The 24,231-nt window shown below is 44.0% G+C and overlaps 1 long non-coding RNA gene across 1 annotated transcript; it reads right to left on the reverse strand.

The window, feature by feature from the left end:
- Positions 1-5,395: 5,395 nt before the first annotated feature.
- Positions 5,396-23,109, reverse strand: LOC143773669 (uncharacterized). The gene is made up of 4 exons (XR_013215295.1): positions 23,059-23,109; positions 21,756-21,811; positions 20,763-20,822; positions 5,396-5,604 (listed from the first exon to the last, which is right to left on the reverse strand). It is a non-coding gene; the product is annotated as an uncharacterized LOC143773669 (long non-coding RNA).
- Between the last annotated feature and the right edge of the window lie 1,122 nt (positions 23,110-24,231).

Here is a 24,231-nt window from a genome sequence, read left to right on the forward strand (position 1 = left end):
AAACTGACACACCCAAACCCTTTACTGCTGGGTTTTTAAATGGAATCTGTGGCCATGGGCCACTTGTAAGACCCGGCTGGAGAGAGTGAACTGCCCCAGTATCATCCTGTAGTTCACTCCAAAAATAAAAGCCCATGCTGGGTATTCTTAAATCTGCCTTGGGTAAATAGGTTGTCCAACACCAAACTTACTTTTATTCTGCATTGCAACCGCAGTTATACCTTTGGCTTCTTTCACACTTCCGTGCTTTAGGGGCCGTCGCAATGCGTCGTTCTGTGGAAAAAACGCATCCTGCAAAGTTGCCCACAGGATGCGTTTTTTGCACATAGACTTGTATTACCGACGCATCGCGACGTATGGACACACGTTCCATACATCGTGCACTGGATAGGTCGGTATTTGACGGGCTGTCGTATCAAAAAAACGTTCAAGGGAGCATTTTTTCGTACGTTGTGTCCTGCATTTCCTACCGCGCATGCACAGCCGGAACTCTGCCCCCTTCTCCCTGGGACTATACAGTGGGCAGCGGACACGTTGAAACACTGCGTCCGCTGCCCACGTTGTGCACAATTTGCACAACGTCCATCGGTACGTTGCGCCAACGCTTAGCGACAGCCCCGTACCGACAGAAGTGTGAAAGAAGCCTTTGACTGAAATGCACTCCAGTGGCCTTAAAAAGCTTCCATACGCATCCTGCGGGATACATAGCGTCACGTGCATACCTGCCACGGCCTCACAATATACATATCCATAGATATCAGCAGCACAAAGTATGGATTATCTACAGGGTTAATTAATCATATGTCCCGAGTGCTGCACATTCTATCACAGTAACCCAACCGGGGTCTCAAGCCAGTAAGCACAAGGTTAAGACTATTATGTAGCTAGTAAAATACGTCATGAATACCATATACCATGTAATAACATTATATCATACTATACCTAAGCACAATGGACCACTAGAGCAGCTGACCTGGACTGGATAGCAGTCCCCCCTCACTCCAGCGCACGTTTCGCCCGTAGCTTCTTCCGGGGGCATTTCAGGGTGAGAACACTTTACTGCTTTTGTCTTTGAGCTTTTTTCTTATATGTACTTTAATTAGGTTTACAATAAAAATTTGTGTTTGATTATTTAATTATGTATGGTTCTCTTCTTTCGGCCATTTAATGTAAACCCAAATTTGTTGGTATATTATGTAAAGTGCCAGACTGTGTTTGCGCCCAAAAATACATATCTGTTTTGAATCTTTGGATTTTCTGCATCTCATTCAAGTCTATGAGGAAACTCTGCAAATGAAAAGCAGCAGAAAAAAACAAATATGAAAAACAAGTAAAATACTCACAGTGAGAACTTTTCTCAAAAGCTACTCCACTTTGTTTTTGCATGCAATATAGATTAGAGAAGAATGGACCGATTCATGAGGATTGAGGTTGTGTCGAATATCCTAAAATTTGCAGTTGCATGCAAATTGAAATACCTTGTTATTCAATGTCATTCTATGTGGCACCACCAGTCTCTCTCTAAATAAACGTTTTATGAAAACTATATGCTTCTTTTAAATGCATTAGTAGATCTGCTCAAAGATACATGGTGCAAACAAACTATCCAATATTAAAGGGCATCTGTCAGTTGGATCAATCCTCCTAAGCCATATAAATGGCATGTAGGTCATAGAGAGTTGATCAAAATGGTACCTTGATATCTGTAATTCAATATCTTTATTCCAGAAAAATCCACGTTTTTCTTATATGTACAGTGTTGCTCACCATTATTGGCACCCCTTCATTTTTTTCATAGACTGTCTTATATCTTCAGAAATAAATGGAAATGTACTAAAATTATATCCTCAGGGTTTTTAATTAGTGGTCCAAAGTAATACAACAATAAAACATTGTTTTTCAACTTACATGTTGCAATTTCAGAGAAGAAGCAGATAAGAATAAATAGCATGTGCAGCAATAAAAGCACCCCTAATCAATACTTGGTTGTGTAGGAAGATGGACCAAAATAGTAGTCTCTCTTGCTTGTCCGGACCAGAACTGTCGGGACTGTCACCATTGTTGCCGGGGGAAGCACTTTCTGACCAGAGTAGACCTTTGCACCTGACTGCTGAGGGCAGGTGTGATATAAAAGAGACTGTGGCGCGGAAACGGGGCTTTTGGTGGGGACCCAGCATGTGCTACAGGAGAAGGTTGACTCCCTCTCCGCTGACCGACGCCAATTGACAGGCCCGCTTTGCAGTGTACCATCCCTCGTGCTTACAGACTGTTCCTCTCTTGAGTCTGACTCCCCGATATTCTCCGACCCTAACATCACTAACCGGTCGGTGCATCTAACATCTGCAGTCTCTCTTGGTAGTGCTGATGCGGCGCTGCATGCGGCTCGCAGCGGTGATACTGCGGCCTCCAGTCCGGGACTTTGTACATCCTTAACCGTGCAACACACCTTTCACTGTTCAGCACCCCGTTCCAGGATCACAAGGCCACGTGAAAGAATAACAGGATACTTTGTCGCTGTACAGAGACAGTGCTACACTTTTTTCCAGGATCGGCTCAGGGACTTCTCGCGCCACCTACGGCGCCATCGTGGGATTTTCCAGCCACCATCGTCCAGGAAGCAGAGACTGATAAGTTAACCATTTATTTCACCCGTAGTAGTTACTTTATTGCTATATACACATTGTGGGCCTGTATATTTACAACCCCTCACTCCCTGGGTGGAGTATTTACTGTTGAGATAATATGTAAAACCCGTTAAGTCTTGCTCTACCTCCTGCTCATCACTGCATCCAGCATTCCTGCTAGCACCTTACATTTGCACACTTTTGACCTTGATGACAACCTCCAAACATTTCTTGTAGCCACCTATAAGCTTTCTGCACTTCTCAGCTGGTATTTTCTTCCACTCTTCCTTTGCAGTATGTTCAAGCTCTTGAATGTTTGCAGGGTTCTTTTTCCCAATGACAGATTTCAGCTCACCGCAATGATTTTCAATGGTATTGAGATCAGGACTCATTGCTGTCCACTTTAAAACAGTCCATTTATTCTTTTTTAACCATTCCCATGTACTTTTGAATGTGTGCTTTAGGTCATGGTTTTGCTGGAGTACCCATGATCTTCGACTCAAACCAAATTTTCTTACAGTGGGTAGGATATTTCGCTCTAACATCTCTTGATAATTCTCTGATTTCATGATTCCTGTGATACGGTCAAGGCCTCCAGTACCAGATGTAGAAAAGCATCCCCACAGCATTATGAATCCTCCACTATGCTTAACTGTTGGTAGGGTGTTATTTTCCTTATAAGCTTCATTGCGCCATCTGTAAACCAACTGTTGCTTTGCATTGCCAAAAAGCTCTATTTTTTCATCTGTCCACAGAACATTTTTCCAGAAGGATTGTGGTTTGTCAAGTAATTCTTTGGCAAAGATCAGTAATTCCTTTTTATGTCTTTTCTTCAGCAACGGTTTCTTCCTTAGCCTTTGCCCATAAAGCTCTGCTTGGTTTACTGTGTGACATATGGTACTTGTTGAAACCATAACACCAGACTGTTCAAGGTTGGCTTTCAGGTCTTTGAATATTTGATGTGGTGTTTTTTACACTATTCGCACCAATCTTCGAAGACAACTCTTGTCAATTTTCCTTTTTCCCCCCACATCCAGGGAGGTTCTTGACGGTTCCATGCTTGTCAAACTTCTTAATAACATTGCCCACTATTGAAACTGGGATACTAAAGTCTTTGTAGATGGCTTTATACCCTTTGGAAGTCTTGTTTTTGCTAATAATAGCAGTTTTGATGTCACATGGCCACCAACAATTAATCACAGGTGATTCTCATTTGTAATTTGCCACAGGCGATTCAAAATGAGTTTCCATACTAATTTAATGTAAAGGGTGCCAATACCAGTGTCCCAGCAAGCTTTATGTTTATGCATTTTTCTCTCCCATTCATTTGCTTTTTTTGTATTTAGCACAAGTGCTCTATACAAAAAACCTGTTTCACTTGATTCATTTTCGTCAGGAGATTTACCACATTATGTATTTAAACTTCATGGGTGCCAATAATTATGAGCAGGACTGTAAATGACCCAGACACAGATCTCCCATATACTCTGCCTCCAGCGCTTACTTTAAATGAAATGGGGCATCACAAGCGTGAGTTATGTTGTTCAGGAGAGCAGACTGTCAGTTATTACATGTCTCACACTTGTGGCTCCCCCTTTTATTTGAAGTAAGTTGTGGAGGCAGATTTTCAGGGAGATCTTTGTCCGGCCCATAGATTTAACAGCTCATTTACATATTAATAAAATCATGGATTTCTCGGGGATAAGACATCTGATCACAATTATCAAGGTATCATTTATTCAACTTTCTATTGCCTGCATGACCATATAAATTGCTTAAAGGGTTTGTCCACTACTAGGACAACCCCTTCTCAATCTGAATGTTTCCCTCCATTAAAATTAAAACACCTATACTCACCTCCAGTGCCTGCGCCGCTCCAGCTGTGTCAGCACTCGCTTTCCCGGGACTCATGTGAAGTTGATATGTCACTTGAGCTCTGCGCCCAATCATAGGTGTCACTGTCCCCACCTCTGGATGTATAAGTAATCAAGAGAAGTTGAGTTGCTAACCACAGCTCTAACTTCCTCTTGATTACTTACATGTTCGAAAGTAGGGACAGTGATTCCAATGGTGATTGGGCAAAGGGCTCAAAATACATGACAACCTCACATGAGCCCCTGGAATGTGAATGCCAACACTGCTGGAACTATGCCAGCACAGGAGGTGAGTATGGGTGCTTTTATAGTAACAGGAACAAAACATTCAGATTGAGAAGGAGTTGTCTTAGACGTGGACAGCCCCTTTAAAAGAAATTAATCCAACTGACAAATTCTCTTTAAATTACTTTAACAGTATGGTGCTTCCTTAAAGGGGATTTCCACATTCTAGAAAGTGGACCTCAAACAATGTAAAGTACCCAAAATAACAAAAAAAAAAATAGGTACTCATCCTCCCGACGTCCTTCGATAGCATGCCTCACCACTGTAGTCAATCAATGAGTTCAGCGCCTCCTGTCACCTACCTCGCTGCAGCTGCTGAGCTGTTTGATTGGCTACAGCACTATCGACTTGATGTAACTGCTGCAGTCAAAACAAAAAGACTCAAGCAGCAGCAAGGAGCCAGCACTGGACACAGGGAGGATGAGTACCTGCTCTGTTTGTTGTTATTTTAGAGCATTTGGGGTCCACTTTCCTAAAAGTGGAAAACTACTTGAAAATTGTATACAGCAGGGAATAGCTTCTTTACAAAGAAAATATCAACCACAATGAAACAAGTACTTAATACCTTATGCAGACAGATTTTGTCTTCTTCTTTTAGGCTTGGTCCATGTGTTAAACAGCTTCCTTTAAGTACAAAAGACTGTTGGAGTTATCAGATTTGGGTTCTTGCCCACTTGGCATAATACCCTATAATTACTCTGCCAGCACAATTGTCCAGCTAGTACTCATTATAAACACTGTGTGACACAATCTATACATGTGGGTGGCAGATGTTGTCAGCTTCCTCCATGTTATTGGAGAGATAATTCAAGGCAATACTGCTGGAAAACAAAATGTACATTATTGAGACAAATCAGCATTTATTATATTACTATATATACAGTAAACTAAACCTATTGCGTTTATAAATGAGTAAATGTATAAGGTCACATTGTTTCTTTGCTTTTCTGCATTTTCGCAGAGTGATGTACAGAATATGTTGTGTGTAATAATATATTTTAGTTACCCTAAATGTTTCATATTTTAATCAACACCACTTTGTATGTCAATCTTACTTCATTAAAATGTGAAAAAAGTTCAAAGCTTTAAGTTTCTTTACATTATAATGGAATAATTAAATAAGTAACCTTTTCAGCCTCTATATGACAAAAGTCCATTAAATATTCTTTAGGCTCCCATAATAAAAGTAGTACAATGTGTAGTACAGTATACATTTTTATACTGTATGCCTGTCTGTAGAATAGCATAGTTTAATACACTATTATATACCTGAAGCGTAGATATACTGGTAAATATTGGCCCAATAGAGGTAAAAAGGACACCCTCTTGGGATAGGGAGATGTCATGTGATACAAAATGGGGAAACAATACTGCAGAATGGGTCTTTATAAAGAGGGGCTGAAAGTAGTGATGTACTCCAGGATGGGTCTGTATAAAGAGGGGCTGAGAGGAAGGATACATGAGTCTGCACACCGAGGGGTTAAGATGAGTGATATATTGCAGGATACAGAGATGTAGAAGGGCCTGAGAAGAGTGATATACTGCCACATGGGGTTGTGTTTAGAGTGATATACTGCAGGCAGGGCCGGCGTTAGGGGCAGGCAGACCAGGCAGCTGCCTGGGGCCCCCACTCCCCCAGGGGCCCCCAGCTAGCGGCAAGTCACGCAGCCGCTATGGGGCCCCTGTGAGGCAGGGGGGCCCACCTGCCGCCAGCGCCGACTCCCCCGCTGCATTGAACTGTACCGGCGTCTGCCGGAACAGTTCAATGCAATGATGGAGGAGAGAGCGTCACCTGACGACGCCCCCTCTCCCATCATTCCCCGCTCTGCCTCTGACACAGCGGGTGCGCGCGCACTCACTGTGTCCCAGGCAGAGCAGCGGCAGCCACTGACACAGGAGCAGGAAGCAGCGCGGGCACGTGTGGAGAGGTGAGGAGCTTGTGTTTTTTTGTTTCTTTTTACTGGACTGTGCGGCCATTCTCGGGAGGGGAGAGGGGGGATGGGCATGCTGTATACTACTATGGGTTCTGCTGTACATTATTGTGGGCTCTGCTGTATACTACTGTGAGCTCTGCTGTATACTACTGTGGGCAGTGCTGTATTATACTACTATGGGTTCTGCTGAACACTATTGTGGGCTCTGCTGTATACTCCTGTGGGCTCTGCTGTATACCACTCTGGGCTCTGCTGTATACCACTGTGGGCTCTGCTGTATACTACTGTGAGCTCTGCTGTACACCACTGTGGGCTCTGCTGTATACTACTGTGAGCTCTGCTGTATACCACTGTGGGCTCTGCTGTATACCACTGTGGGCTCTGCTGTATACCACTGTGGGCTCTCTGCTGTATACTACTGTGGGCTCTGCTGTATACCACTGTGGGCTCTGCTGTATACTACTGTGGGCTCTGCTGTATACTACTGTGGGCTCTGCTGTATACTACTGTGGGCTCTACTGTATACTACTGTGGGCTGTGCTGTATACTACTGTGGGCTGTGCTGTATACTACTGTGGGCTCTGCTGTATACTACTGTGGGCAGTGCTGTATAGTACTACTGTGGTCAGTTCTGTATACTACTGTTGGCTGTGCTGTATACTACTGTTGGCTGTGCTGTATACTATATGGAGGACTGTGGTGCACATTATATTATATGGAGGACTATGGGGTGTATTATACTAAACCAGCAAAATGCTGCATATTCATTGGGTGATTGGATTGTTTATGCTGGAATAAAAATCCTTGTTCTCAGCAGCACATCACCGGTATAAACTGTATTTGTGCTGTTGATAACATGATACTGTATGGTGATCTGTTAGTGATCTATTAGTGATCGTTGTGTCCCCTTCACCCCTTCATTCTTTCTCAGATGGTGGAAAGATGTTGGGAAACAAGCGTCCAACGACTTCAGTATTGTCAATCACGCTCGTTTAGCGGCCTGAGATCAGCGCATGTAAATACAACCAAAATGCTTCTGTATGATGTGCAATATGTTAGCATTTGGGGCCCCATTTTAAACTTTGCCTAGGGCCCCACTTTGCCTAAAACCGGCCCTGACTGCAGGATGGGATTGCACAGTACACTGTGTTCCAAATTATTATGCAAATTGGATTTAAGTGTCATAAAGATTTAATTGTTTTGTTTTTCAAATAAACTCGTGGATGGTATTGTGTCTCAGGGCTCAATGGATCACTGAAATCAATCTTAAACACATGTGATAATTGGTTTTCCAGGTGATTCTAATTAAAGGAAAACTACTTAAAAATGATGTTCCACATTATTAAGCAGGTCACAGTTTTCAAGTAACATGGGAAAGAAAAAGGATCTCTCTGCTGCTGAAAAGCATCAAATAGTGCAATGCCTTGGTGAAGGGATGAAAACATTAGAAATTTTCTAAAAACATATGCGTGATCATCGTACTGTTAAGAGATTTGTGGCTGTATCTGAGCACAAATGTGTTTGTGCTGATAAAGGTATAATGAGGAAGCTTTCTGCCAGGCAAGTTCATCGGATTAAGAGAGCAGCTGCTAAAAAGCCATTACAAAACAGCAAACAGATATTTGAAGCTGCTGGTGCCTCTGGAGTCCCTCGAACCTCAAGGTGTAGGCTCCTTCAAAGGCTTGCTGTGGTGCATAAACCTACTATTCGGCCACCCTTAAACAGTGCTCACAAGCAGAAATGGTTGTATTGGGCCCACACATACATGAAGACTAATTTCCAAACAGTCTTGTTTACTGATAAGTGTTGAACAACCCTGGAGGGGTCTTTCTTCTTCCCGGTCCCAGCCTGGTGTCCTGGTGAGCCCACCGTATTCAGTGGTAAGCATCTTTGGCGGTGTCTATCAGCAGTGATTGCGATCACTGTATTGCACTTATTTAGCCATATGGCACCCTGCGGTTACATTTATTACTAGTCTGCGGTCCAGTGCAGACAGTTTGACCATTTGGGCCCCGTTCACCAGTGGGATGTTCTGTCCTCATCCTGTATGCATTTTATATGTAGGTTTCTAATGATTTGTTGTATCTATGTAATTGATGATCGTATTTATACATTGTATATTTAATAAACTTTGATACCCAATATACTCCTTTACCCTCCTCATTCTCAGTAGTTATATGGAGTGGGTGACCTTCTGAGTAGGCCTGGGGCTGTTTTGCATTATTATGTGTTAATTCGCCCCTCCCTTTGCCGGCTTTCGGTAATATGTTTTCTGGTTGTACTATAAAAGTATATAGAGTTTCTGACTGACAACTTTCTTCTATGTTCTAAAAAGCAGAAACGTGGCTTCAGGATTAAAATCATCTTCATGCTGACAATGCCCCATCTCATGCTGCAAAGAATACCTCTGAGTCATTGGCTGCTATGGGCATAAAAGGAGATAAACTCATGGTGTGGCCACCATCTTCCCTTGACCTCAACCCTATAGAGAACCTTTAGAGGATCATCAAGCAAAAGATCTATGAGGGTGGGAGGCAGTTCACATCAAAACAGCAGCTCTGGGAGGCTATTCCAACTTCATGCAAAGAAATACATGCACAAACTCTCCAAAAACTCACAAGTTCAATGGATGCAAGAATTGTGAAGGTGACATCAAAGAAGGGGTCCTATGTTAACATGTAACTTGGCCTGTTGGGATGTTTTTGTAGCGCCCCCACTGCCGCAGGGCCGAGGGGTACCCGGTACCGGGCCTCTGAGTCTCTGCTCTGGGGTTGTCACGGTGGCTAGGCCCGGTCCGTGACCCTGCTGAGGGGCGTACAGTGATAGATGTAGACGGTGATGTTGCGGTGCAGTGTAGATTGTAGTAAATAACGAGGACACCAGGTTGCAGTCTCTTTACCTCTTTACTGAAGATCTCTGGGTCCTCAGTCCGGAATCCGGATAACCAGGCTGCGTAGTCCGGCCGGTCCAATGGCACCTCCAGAGTTCTCTTAGCAGGTGGAAATCTGTGCCTTCCTTCTAGCGCTAGGTGTTGCGGTCCTTCCCTGCTGTGCTTACAGAAAGTCCCCACAACTGTTGTGTCTGTTTCTTAAGTTCCCTCACAACTCGATTAGATGATGTTCTGCTAATCTTCCGTCCCTCCCTGATGTTATGGTTAGGACGGCACCCGTATGACGGGTAGGCTCGGAGCTCTTCCGGGACCCTAGAGTCGCCCCTCTCCACAAGTTGCCCCCCAAGACTGCATAGGTGATTTAGGTGAGACAGCCCGCCTTAGACTGACTGTCCTGCCGTTGGTTTAGAGTATTGCCTGAAGCTGAATATTGTAATACTCCCTCGGCGTTCCGGACGCCGGTTGTGCGCCTCAGTAGGATGTTGCCTCGGTCTCACAGCACGACTCCTACTGGTATTCTCCTTCTTGCTTTGATCTCGTTTCTCACTCAGCACAATCTATCTCGCTTCCAATCCCTCCTTGGGCACCGCCGCTATGCTGAGCAGGCACGGTCGCGTTACGTTCGCTCAAGTTGCCAGGCCTCTGTCAGGATCCCACCCCTGACAGGGACCCTACCGAATCTTCTCCCACAACACCCTCTGCCACAAGGTGTTGCCTGGTTCCAACCCAGTCAGCTTTCTGTCTAACTTCCTGCCTGACCCCCAGTTTTACCAGTATGTGAGGAGTGGCCTAGTGAATAGAACCCTTAGCTCCCCCTGGTGGCCCGGCTGTGAAATGTATTGGTGTCTGTGATACCTGGTCAGGTGAACTCCTTCAGTGCCATCAGACGTACCATAGCTCCCCTCAGTGGCGGAGCCACAGCACTGCAACGACCAGGACTCTGGGGCGCTGCACTCCCACCCGGTTAAATCCAGTACTACTGGACTGGGAAGAAAACAACAATACAGGTTAGCAAAAAGACATACAATTTTGAAAATGCAATAACAATAAGTAAGCTTGAACAGAGCTTCCCTTTATGGGAGGTAAGGACACTTGAACGTTACAAACATGGTTAAACATTATAAATTACAGGCTGTAAATAACTCCTGTTACCCAACCGGGTATTCTACTCAGTGCAAACTTTTGAATAATAAGTTAACATTGCCTTTAAGGACGTACACTTCCTATTCACTAAAGACTTTACTTGTAAAACATTATGATATTAATTAACTCTTTCTCTTTCATTCTCCTTCATTAAATCTGCAGGACCGCCTGTCCTAACTGCTCCAGGCCTACTGCCTCTCCTTTCTTTACAGGTCCGCCCCTTTCAGCCCGGGCCTTCTGCCTTTTCAACTACTATACATAGTATAGAACATAACATTGCTTTCAGTTTGAAATCACTGAGCCATCCTTACATAGCTCCCAGGAGGACTCACTGACTAACCCCGTACGGGTTCACTCTCTGTCCTCATTTTTCTATCAACATTATCAATTATTTCTTACAATCAACTGGCTGAATACATATAACTTTTACATGTAGACATCATCATCACTTTCTTTTTGTCACGACATTATTGCTATCTATCTCTCTTAAAGCAATACCATTCTTTAAGTGCAACAAGTGGACATCCCCTTTAAGAGGGGACCAAGTCTTTATGAGGTAGCACATCTTCTCAAGCTACCAGTCCATACTCAGCAAAGGCTCCGGTGCGGTATCTTCACAAAGAGTCCTTCTTTAAGTAAAACCAGTAGGGAGCACCTTTAAGAAGGTGCAAACTATTTACAAGCAGTTTGTATCATGCACTGTTCATGATTGCGGCAGTTCTTGGTAACAAAGCAAAAGGTAGCAAAACAATCAAAAACAATAGGGATCCCGGGTCAACAAAGGGACCCCTTTAAGAGTTAACCCTGGACGGGTTTAGCAACAAAGTCAGGAAGCAAACAGTTAACTATTTACATTCTCGTGGTATCGAGGTTTATCCTCATAGTAAGTTGCAAGACATCAGCCGAAAGTGGACACCTTCTGACTGTGCAGGCTTCGATCCTTGGTCGACGGCTGATGCCGCACCAGTGTCACTGGTGGATTTCCCGGGTGCAGTCAGACCACCTGATGTCTGAATCTGAAGGCGGACTCTAGCCGCCAGCTCAGTTGCTGCAATGAGACGTACGGTGGCAATAGTGGTGAGATCTGTCACGTCTGGTTCCATCATGGTTGAAGTAACAGATGGTGCTTCCCCAAGCTCACAGCGGCGAACATTCCGAGCGTACCATCCGTATGCATTCCGATGACGGGTGTAGGTCACCTGATCCCCCTTTTGCAATGGATCACCATCTTGGCTGCAGCAGGGAGTCTTCACGTTGCAACTAGTAACGAAAACGTCAGTTGGTAGCCCCGGTTCCTGTATGGAGCCCCATCCCCTCTTCGGGTGGAAGGCCAACACAGTTCCCCGCTTTACCACATCCTTCTTACCACACACAAGAGGCGATTGTTGTACTCTCGGTGGGTCAGTCAGCTCTGCCTCTTTTTGCCTTTTCCAATGTAGGATCAAGCATTGTTTGTATTGTTCCCAGGTAAGCACAGCAAGGGTGAACCCTTCCTCCCGGGCTCCATCTGGCCCAATCCGGGGGGTGTCCCACTGGAGAATCACCCCGTCTGGGCCCACGTCTATGGGTTCTCCCATCCTGGTCGGCAGTGGTGGTACCAGCTTCCCCATTGCGTCGGGGGGTAACACCACTAGCTCTGCCGAGAGGAGGCGGCTTTTACTGGGGTGAGGGTCGGTCGCGGGAGCGGGATCGAGCGGGGGAGCAGGGGCGTCTTCCATACCTGCGCCTGATGTGATTCCACCGATGTCGATCTGGTCCACTAACGAGGATACTGGAATCGGCTGCAGCCCGGACCGCGGCTCTTCCCCTGCGGCCCCTGGATGCGACTCCGCTCCCCATGGCTCCTCCTCGGCTGGCTCCGATGTTGGGAAAGGTGGGCTCAGCTCCCCTGTCGCCGGCTCCAAGGAGTTCAGATTCTCCCGCTGCGGTGGTTGAGAGCAAGCCGGGACTGCTCCTTCCTCGTTCAGGCACTTGCTGTTCATCATCGCTGTCTGATAGTCGGTGGCAGTGCATGCATCTGACTCCGCCATTTCGCCGGGGCTGAGCTTCTCCATCACCCGCTTCCCGCCGTTGCAAATCAAGGGGTGGTCCTCTGCTTTGAGGCAGGTCCTCGCTTTGCAGCAAGAGGCGCAGGGGGCGGTCGCCGCTTCTGACCCCACTTTGGTAATCTCCTCCCATGGCACGCCCTCCTTCTCCTTTGGTGTAGCAATGGCGGCGATTTTTGGCGGGAACTTCTGGCGGCAAACGACAATACACAATCCCCTCAATAACACACAGTCTTTGCAATAAATCACAGTTCCAAGGCACACATGACCTGATTCTTCAGGCTTAAGTAGATCCTGTTCGTGATGCCAAGTTGTAGCGCCCCCACTGCCGCAGGGCCGAGGGGTACCCGGTACCGGGCCTCTGAGTCTCTGCTCTGGGGTTGTCACGGTGGCTAGGCCCGGTCCGTGACCCTGCTGAGGGGCGTACAGTGATAGATGTAGACGGTGATGTTGCGGTGCAGTGTAGATTGTAGTAAATAACGAGGACACCAGGTTGCAGTCTCTTTACCTCTTTACTGAAGATCTCTGGGTCCTCAGTCCGGAATCCGGATAACCAGGCTGCGCAAGTCCGGCCGGTCCAATGGCACCTCCAGAGTTCTCTTAGCAGGTGGAAATCTGTGCCTTCCTTCTAGCGCTAGGTGTTGCGGTCCTTCCCTGCTGTGCTTACGGAAAGTCCCCACAACTGTTGTGTCTGTTTCTTAAGTTCCCTCACAACTCGATTAGATGATGTTCTGCTAATCTTCCGTCCCTCCCTGATGTTACGGTTAGGACGGCACCCGTATGACGGGTAGGCTCGGAGCTCTTCCGGGACCCTAGAGTCGCCCCTCTCCACAAGTTGCCCCCCAAGACTGCATAGGTGATTTAGGTGAGACAGCCCGCCTTAGACTGACTGTCCTGCCGTTGGTTTAGAGTATTGCCTGAAGCTGAATATTGTAATACTCCCTCGGCGTTCCGGCCGCCGGTTGTGCGCCTCAGTAGGATGTTGCCTCGGTCTCACAGCACGACTCCTACTGGTATTCTCCTTCTTGCTTTGATCTCGTTTCTCACTCAGCACAATCTATCTCGCTTCCAATCCCTCCTTGGGCACCGCCGCTATGCTGAGCAGGCACGGTCCCATTACGTTCGCTCAAGTTGCCAGGCCTCTGTCAGGATCCCATCCCTGACAGGGACCCTACCGAATCTTCTCCCACAACACCCTCTGCCACAAGGTGTTGCCTGGTTCCAACCCAGTCAGCTTTCTGTCTAACTTCCTGCCTGACCCCCAGTTTTACCAGTATGTGAGGAGTGGCCTAGTGAATAGAACCCTTAGCTCCCCCTGGTGGCCCGGCTGTGAAATGTATTGGTGTCTGTGATACCTGGTCAGGTGAACTCCTTCAGTGCCATCAGACGTACCATAGCTCCCCTCAGTGGCGGAGCCACAGCACTGCAACGACCAGGACTCTTGGGCGCTGCATTTTGGCGTTAAATAGCTTTTTTGTTCAGTGAATGTGACCTCCTAATGCTGCAAATTCCACAAATGAGCATTTTCAGTTCTTTAAAACATATCAAATGTTTAGAAATTCTACTGTGCATAATAATTTGGAACAGTGCATTTTGAGTTTTTATTCATTTTGGAGATTATACTGTTATCATTGGGAGGTTTCTTCAATAAAATTCGATGTATAATCTAACGGGTGATGACTTTTATTAGACTGACTGTCATTTGCACTGACCATTTTGGAAAATCTGATAAAAATGTAATTTGCATAATAGTTTGGAACATAGTGTATATACAGAGGACTGAAAGAAGTGATGCACTGATGAATGAGTGATGGGACGGTGTATGGAGGGGCTGCATTGCAGCTTGGTACTGTATATAGTGGGACTGAGAGGGGTTGTGTATTGCAGGATGGTACTGTATATAGTGGGGCTGAGAGGGGTGATGTATTGCAGGATGGCACTGTATGTATACAGCCAAAACAATTCCTCCAACAATAAATACACTATGATCCTCTTCAAATCCAATAACTCACAACCAATAGAGCAAATGAAGTAGCAGCACGATCAAAATTATAAAAAATAAATATCTTTTATTACAAATATATAGCAGAAAATGGAATAAATTTCTCACAAGAACAATATCACATAAAATAAATAACACGGGGTACCAGTTCCCAATTATCATGGACAATCATAACAAGAGACAAAACATATAGAGATCTATGACCTATAGAACCTTCTAACGACACATATCATGGTAATAGTATGCATATCCATGCTGGTTATTTATAAAAGTATGTATAATTTAGTAACAGTCAGTACCAGCATGCATATCCATCTAATATATAAAGCTGAATGTGTGTGTGTATGTATGTGTGTGTGTATGTCCAGGATTGGCATCTGCCCTGTCGCAGCTACAGCCACAAAACTTTGCACAGTCACACGTCTGGACCCAGAGAGCGTCATAGGCTATGTTGTGAGGCGAAATTTTAACCCCGCGCGTTCTAATTCACCAAACAATTTTGCCCCTATCTACATAATGGGGAAAAAGTGAAAGGAAAAGTGTTGGAGGCAAATTGACAGCTGCCAGATGTGAACAAGGGGGACTTAAAGAGTGAGAGAGATGGCGCCAAAGAGTATATACCGTACAGTTGCTAAGGTGGGGCTCCGACATTGGATACTCACCACACGCGGGGATATGAACACACACAAAAAACGCGCCACACACTACCACGTGCTTGAACACATATACCACCCTCAGCACACATTTCACCACGCATACACCAACCTCGCCACATAAAAGTCGAAACACAAAAGTCACCGCTCAAAACTCGCCACGCGCAAAACTCGCCACATGCAAAACTAGGCTCATGCAAAACTCGCCACATGTGCAAAACTCACCTCATGGAAAACTTGCCACACGCAAAACTTGCACACGTGGAAAAATTGCCACATGCACAAAAGTTGCAACATATGCAAAAGTTGCCTCACACAAAACTTGCACATACTCAAAACGCACCACACATAAAATTCGCCAAGCGCAAAACTCGCCATGCACAAAACTTACTGCACACAACTTGCTGCACTAACCTGTCACATGCAACTCGACACACAAAAAGTTGCTACACGCATGTCGCCACACAAAACTCATCTGTCACGGGGGAACTGGGTAGACTAAGGTTGGTTACCCGGGCCATTGCGATATCCCTCAGGCTAGGGAAACCCTGTCTGTCCCTTTCCCAGAAGTTACACTAAAGGTGTGCATGTCTGGGCCGCCAGGCCTGACGCTGACTCCTGTTTCAGCCCTAAGCTGAAACCACCACCCGCCACCCAGTGAATAGACCACACACCAATCCCCACAGAAAGCACAGACAGGGAAAACTGAAAAACGCACCACGCCGCAGACACACAGGAATACACTATAATGTGCACAGGACAAAACAAATACAAATAGAAAGGAGGAATATGACAAAGGATTATACACCACCAGATACGATATTCCTACAACAAGACCACCACTCCAGAGCGGAATCACCAGGCATAAAGCACAAGCTATAATCGGCGACGCCCAAAGTCCAGAGCGACTATTTAAAGGCCGTGGGCGTGACCCAGCCTCCAACCTGATTACCAGCTAGATTAACCCCGAGCAAGCTGTATAAAATCTAGCCGACGCCACTGAGCGTGTAGTGGACGTAAGTGGAATTACTGCTGTCTGTCGGACGCCCTAGTGTGAACAGCGTCCAACATGACATCATCTCACAAAAGTCGCTACATGCATGTAGCCACATGCAACTCAACACACACAACTTGACACATGAAACTCGCCCTAAAACACACACGTCTGGTATTATCCTTCAAAAATAAAAATCTGATTAATAAGCAGACAAACTACAATAGCAACAAATGTACCATGTAGGAAATACAGCAGCTGTCAGTCACATGACCTGTCTATTATGTGTATGTGTGAGCTAATATATACTGCCAGGGGGAGGGCTTCCTGTTGGCTGGGGATTTATCAGGCTGCCAATTTAGCTTACAAATACTGAGGTAAAAATACTGAGCAAATAACGTGTGAACGAGGTCTAATACAGGAGGAGATGACACACAGATATATACTATATACAGGGGAGATGACACACAGGTATATACTATATACAGGAGGAGATGACACACAGGTATATACTATATACAGGGGAGATGACACACAGGTATATACTATATACAGGAGAGATGACACACAGGTATATACTATATACAGGAGGAGAGAACACACAGGTATATACTATATACAGGAGGAGAGAACACACAGGTATATACTATATACAGGGAAGATGACACACACATACTATATATAGGGGAGATGACACACAGATATATACTATATACAGGAGGAGATGACACACAGATATATACTATATACAGGGGAGATGACACACAGGTATATACTATATACAGGAGGAGCTGACACACTGGTATATACTATATACAGGGGAGATGACATACAGGTATATACTATATACAGGAGAGATGACACACAGGTATATACTATATACAGGGGAGATGACACACAGGTATATACTATATACAGGAGGAGAGAACACACAGGTATATACTATATACAGGGGAGATGACATACTATATACAAGAGGAGATGACACACAGGTATATACTATATACAGGGGAGATGACACTAGTATATACTATATACAGGAGGAGATGACACACAGATATATACTATATACAGGAGTAGATGACACACAGGTACAGTGTATACTATATATACAGGAGGAGATAACTTACAGGTATATACTATATACAGGAGGAGATGACACATGTATATACTATATACAGGAGGAGATGTCATACAGGTATATACTATATACAGGAGGAGATGACACACACATATATACTATATACAGGGGAGATGACACACAGGTATATACTAAATACAGGAGGAGATGACACACTGGTATATACTATATACAGGGGAGATGACATACAGGTACATACTATATACAGGGGAGATGACACACAGGTATACACTATATACAGGGGAGATGACACACAGGTTTATACTATATACAGGGGAGATGACACACAGGTATATACTATATACAGGAGGAGATGACATACTATATACAAGAGGAGATGACACACAGGTATATACTATATACAGGGGAGATGACACTAGTATATACTATATACAGGAGGAGATGACACACAGATATATACTATATACAGGAGTAGATGACACACAGGTACAGTGTATACTATATACAGGAGGAGATAACTTACAGGTATATACTATATACAGGAGGAGATGACACATGTATATACTATATACAGGAGGAGATGTCATACAGGTATATACTATATACAGGAGGAGATGACACACACATATATACTATATACAGGGGAGATGACACACAGGTATATACTAAATACAGGAGGAGATGACACACTGGTATATACTATATACAGGGGAGATGACATACAGGTACATACTATATACAGGGGAGATGACACACAGGTATACACTATATACAGGGGAGATGACACACAGGTTTATACTATATACAGGGGAGATGACACACAGGTATATACTATATACAGGAGGAGATGACACACAGGTACATACTATATACAGGGGAGATGACACACAGGTATATACTATATACAGAGGAGATGACACACAGATATATACTATATACAGGAGGAGATGACACACAGGTATATACTATTTACAGGGGAGATGACACACAGGTATATACTATATACAGGAGGAGATGACACACAGATATATACTATATACAGGAGAGATGACACACAGGTATATACTATATAGAGGAGGAGATGACATACAGGTACATGCTACATACAGGAGAAGATGACATACAGGTATATACTATATACAGGAGGAGATGACACACAGGTATATACTATATACAGGAGCAGATTACCTACAGGTATATAGTATATACAGGAGGAGATGACATACAGGTATATGCTATGTATAGGAGGAGATGACATACAGGTATATACTATATACAGGAGGAGATGACACACAGATATATACTATATATAGGTGAGATGACACACAGGTATATACTATATACAGGAGGAGATTACATACAGGTATATACTATATATAGGAGGAGATGACATACAGGTATATACTATATACAGGGGAGATGACACACAGCAGGTATATACTATATACAGGGGAGATGACATACAGGTATATACTATATACAGGAGATGACATACAGGTGTATACTATATATAAGGGAGATGACAAACATGTATATACTGAGGTGAAAATGAGAGGTGTGAGGTGAAAATCAAAAGGTGTGAGTGCAAAATGAGAGGAGTGAGGGAAAATAGTGGAGTGATCGGAAAATGACAGATGTGAGGTCGAAATGACAAGTGTTAGGGGGGAATGAGAGGAGTGAGGGGGAAAATAAGAGGAGTGAGGGGGAAAGTGAGAGGTGTGAGGGAGAAAATGAGAGATGTGAGGGGGAAAATGAAAGATGTGATGGGGAAAATGAGAGGTGTGATGGGAAAATAAGAGAAGTGAGGTGCTATAACTAACCACAGATATTTACTATGCCCAGGCAATGCCGGGCTCTTCAGCTAGTATAAAATAAAGCAGCTAGATTTGAGAGGCAAGGGTAGAGACTATTTAATTAAACCTTATTAGAAAAACTATTTTAGAAATAAAGAGACATTTAGGATGAAAATCAATACTAGTATTGAATAGTGTTGAGCATTCCGATACCGCAAGTATCGGGTATCGGCCAATACTTAGCGGTATTGGAATTCCGATACCGAGATCCGATACTTTTGTTGTATCGGGAATCGGTATCGGGATCGATATAATGTGTAAAATAAAGAATTAAAATAAAAAATATTGCTATACTCACCTCTCTGACGCAGCCTACACCTTACCGAGGAAACCGGCAGCCTTGTTTGCTTAAAATGCGCGTGTTTACTGCCTTCCGTGACGTCACGGCTTCTGATTGGTCGCGTGCCGCCCATGTGACCGCGACGCGACCAATCACAACAAGCCGTGACGTAATTTTCAGGTCCTGAATGCCTAATTCTAGGCATTCAGGACCTGAAAATTACGTCACGGCTAGTGATTGGTCGCGTGCCGCCCATGTGACCGCGACGCGACCAATCACAAGCCGTGACGTAATTTTCAGGTCCTGAATGCCTAATTCTAGGCATTCAGGACCTGAAAATTACGTCACGGCTTGTTGTGATTGGTCGCGTCGCGGTCACATGGGCGGCACGCGACCAATCAGAAGCCGTGACGTCACGGAACGCAGTAAACGCGCGCATTTTAAGCAAACAAGGCTGCCGGTTTCCTCGGTAAGGTGCAGGCTGCGTCGGAGAGGTGAGTATAGCAATATTTTTTATTTTCATTCTTTATTTTACACATTAATATGGATCCCAGGGCCTGAAGGAGAGTTTCCTCTCCTTCAGACCCTGGGAACCATCAGGGATACCGTCCGATACTTGAGTCCCATTGACTTGTATTGGTATCGGGTATCGGTATCGGATTAGATCCGATACTTTGCCGGTATCGGCCGATACTTTCCGATACCGATACTTTCAAGTATCGGACGGTATCGCTCAACACTAGTATTGAACCATCCCTTTAAGGAGAGGAACTGTATTAACATGTCTTTAATTTGGGCAGAAAGTCCAGAACAAAACCAATGGCTCAGGCCTGGTAATTCCACTGTGAGTCTATGACCAATCACCAGAACTCTGTACAGTATTCTTCAGCAGTGCGTCTTCCTTGACATAGAGAGACTAATTTACTCTGCCATGGGTACAAATAGGAGCCCAAGCGCCTAATGAAAGAGTCAGCTGTGGAGAGTTCTGGAGGAGTCGGTGTAGAGAGAAGGCCCAAGCCTAAGGGTTGCAGCACACACTGGCTCTCGCTGCCAGAAAAATATGGCTGGCACTTGCAGTTTTACCTCTGTAGCATTGTAGGAGTGCAGAGACATTGAAACTGGACAAACGCAGTGGCTGGAAACCTAGTCAAAAAGAAGTGTACAGTACAATTAAAATCACACTGTTCTTTAGAATTTGAGGAATGTTAATAAAAAGTAAATTGCAATGTTATAATTTTATCTATTTCAGAACTTGAAAAAAACATTTAAGAGGTTTGGAAATATTGTCGAAGTTTATTAAAACTACATCTGGGGCGTATATACCATTATTGCAACCTGTGCAGCCCAAAAGGTAAGAGGGCCACTGCCACCCCCAAAGCAGACGGAAATGTACATTATGATGAGGAGCAATTGGACTGAAAAGGGCCCGTTTATTGTTCTTTCACAGGGGCCCTCTTCTGTGTGTTCATGAATTACATAATTACTCCCAAAGTTTCTGGATTTACTAAGCCTTGGACACAACGTGTGTTTTTAGAAGTATTGTTTCTAATGTCTCTCAAATCACAGAGAAAATAGAAAAAGCACAAAAATCACCAAACAAGGCAACCACCTTTACAACTATCACTATATTTTATTGCTCTGCTGTTTCTGTCATTTTGACACAGCCAGTAAACTTGATCGATTACAGTCTAGACTGTGGTGGTGCCATTCCACTGGGGTTACATGTCTTTCTCAAATACACTATTTTCAGAATGTAACAATTCCTTTTATTGTTGGTATGAAGTCTCTTGGGTTCTCTTCTGCACTTCAACAAAAATGGCATAAGGTATTAAGGTTTTACGACAGTTATATATATACTTCATTTCTCTATTCTTGCAGATAGTGTAGTTAAAATCATACTATCGAACATGTATAAAAATATCTCTTTTGCTTTGCTTCCTTCATGACATTTTTCAAATATTATGACAATACAGAGTAACTAATCACCCACAAATATGCTTTATGTAAATGTTATTAGTTGTTATGTATACTTCTTTAATCATTTTTATGTAGGGAAGTTAGCCAGGCTACAAATACCTTATAACGATGTCATTGTTGGCATCACTGGTATTCTGCATTTATTTAATACCTTCCTAATGGTAAAACAGAAGTTGTTATGGATGCTAGGGTTTGCATATAAAAGAGGCAAACAATGCAGCTGTCATGGATCACATAAAGCAACTCCCACCCCACAAGTGAAATCTGAATATACATGACTAATATATAGCCACTATACCTTGCGCCAGTTTTAGATCCTTGGTGCCCCTTTTCTTTTCGCCAAAATGCAATCACAGCCTCAAATGGAGCACTGTGGAAAGTCTAAGACAAGGGTTCACTGCCATCCACTATTCTTGGTAGGTCCAACACCAATGACATTGAGGCTGTGCCCATTCTGAGCTTTGTGCTGCATGTCTCTGCACAGTGTTTCCAGTTGCAAAATTTACATTGTTGATAGCGCCACAGGAGAAGAGAGGAGTTCTGCACTGAAATCACAGGGCAATATAGGGACATAGGGGCATGCCGCAAACTTTTCACAGTGGGGTGGAATTTCACTTTAAAGAAAGAAACCCAGCCCTCGTGGGACTGTACGCAGTATTCTCGATTTAGGAGAACTGTAGTTAGCAAACAAGGGCTAGTGAAATTGATCCAAGGCTCTTCTGTCACATAAAATCCTGGGCACTCTGTCCTGGGTAATAAAAAATGCTATAATGGTACACTTTTTCAATCTCTTCTATGGGTCCTTTCTTTTATATTTGCTATGGACTATACATGTTGCTGAGTGTTAGACCAACTATTGCATTCTAATCATCTATGTTTTACTTTGAAATGTTGCTATGCTACTGTTTTTCATAGAAAAACATCATTGAAATCATGGGCAAGGACGAGATGACTCGTCCAAGAGGCAGTTATCTGCTGGCTTCTTTCCATGAACCTCACCATCCAAACTTATACAGTGATCTATTGCTGCAAAACAATAATGTACAAAACTGAACATGAGGTTCTTACTTTAGCATTCTGATCAGTCTGTATGAAGCCCACTTCCACATTCCGACAAACTTCTTAGTGGGTCACTGACCTTAAAGGTCATAAAAATACACTTACTTGCCCTGACGCTATTTCACAAGCAATCAAGATTGTATTGCCTCCACTAATAGAGCGCTTATTTGTCCTGAAGATCATGAGTGCTGACAACAGCAAGGAAAACAGATTTTTTTGGTCAGGGCCTGTATGCTGGTCCTACACAGGGAGATTTGGTCTCAGACATAAGGGCCAGAATACTTTGTCTACGTGATGGCTGGGACATTGTTGTGAGTTGTGCTGTATACTATATGTTATTCACCTGTCAAGGCTCCAACACCGAGCCACAGGTCTCCTGTCTGCCTCACCTGGCTCTTTGCTTTTGTGCACATTGGGTTACTATGGTAACCTGGCACGCAACCCTTGATGTCTGCTTAAGCAGCCTCTCAGTGATAGAGTTCTTCAGTAATGGGCCACTACCTTGTTTGTTCCAGGAGTTTACCACCTGACTAAACCCATCTCTGCCAAAACTATACACAGTGTACATCCTGGCAAACACTGCTCTCTTGCTGTCAGGTGATGTCCACACACTCAGCTCTGCTACTTTAAAGTTTCTGACTATTGACTCAGGTCTGCTGTTCAAAATGTTTGAGTTTCTCTTTTTGTATTGAAGAACTGAAATAAATTAACTTTTTGATGATATTCTAATTTTGTGAGAAGCACCTGTATGTCCGCACAGACTCAACTCTGCTAGTTCATGTTGCCCGACTTATGTGTCCCCTCTGTTGTTCCAACGTTTTTCATGTTCATAAATCATAAATCTTCTTTACCAAAGTTCTGTTCGGACACTTGTCTTTTCTACAAATAGGTGCTTGCTTGCAGTCTCAGTTCTTCTGTTTTAAAGCGCTGCCGCTCCAAGGTGCCAACCAGCATATTCAGCTCTGCTGACCCTCACTGCTCCACAAGCTGCTGTATTAACACCTTTGTTCGGTCTCTGCTGCTCACCCTAACCTTCAGCTTAGCAAATCCACCTCACTAGGTGATCCATAACACTGTGCCTGGACAAAAGGGCTTTTATACTGTGAGGCATGTATTGTGTGAATATGTAGGGAAGTGTGGCACTGACATGAGGGCTTTCATGCGCTGCCTGCATTGGGTGGCACTGTTATGAGGGCCTGTATCGTAAGCCTGCATAAAAGGTGAAAAGAAAAAAAAGCAACAAACATCCATTTGTTTTAATTTCAGTTCTGATATTGGCTGATTAAAAGGTATGCAAAAGTATAAGATTTTTAAGTTCAAACTTCTATGTCTATAAAATCCAGTTGTTCCAGAGAAAGACCAACATACTCTTGAATAATACAACATGCCGTCCCAAATAAAGTCTATTCACGCTACAGAAATACAAATCAACTTTTCAATCTGATCGTCATCTGTGCGCAGACGAATGTTTGCAATGGGGATAAAAATAGCTGACAATTATTTCGAAACATTCTGT

Source organism: Ranitomeya variabilis, chromosome 5 (genome assembly GCF_051348905.1).
Source record: "Ranitomeya variabilis isolate aRanVar5 chromosome 5, aRanVar5.hap1, whole genome shotgun sequence".
Lineage (NCBI taxonomy): Eukaryota > Metazoa > Chordata > Amphibia > Anura > Dendrobatidae > Ranitomeya > Ranitomeya variabilis.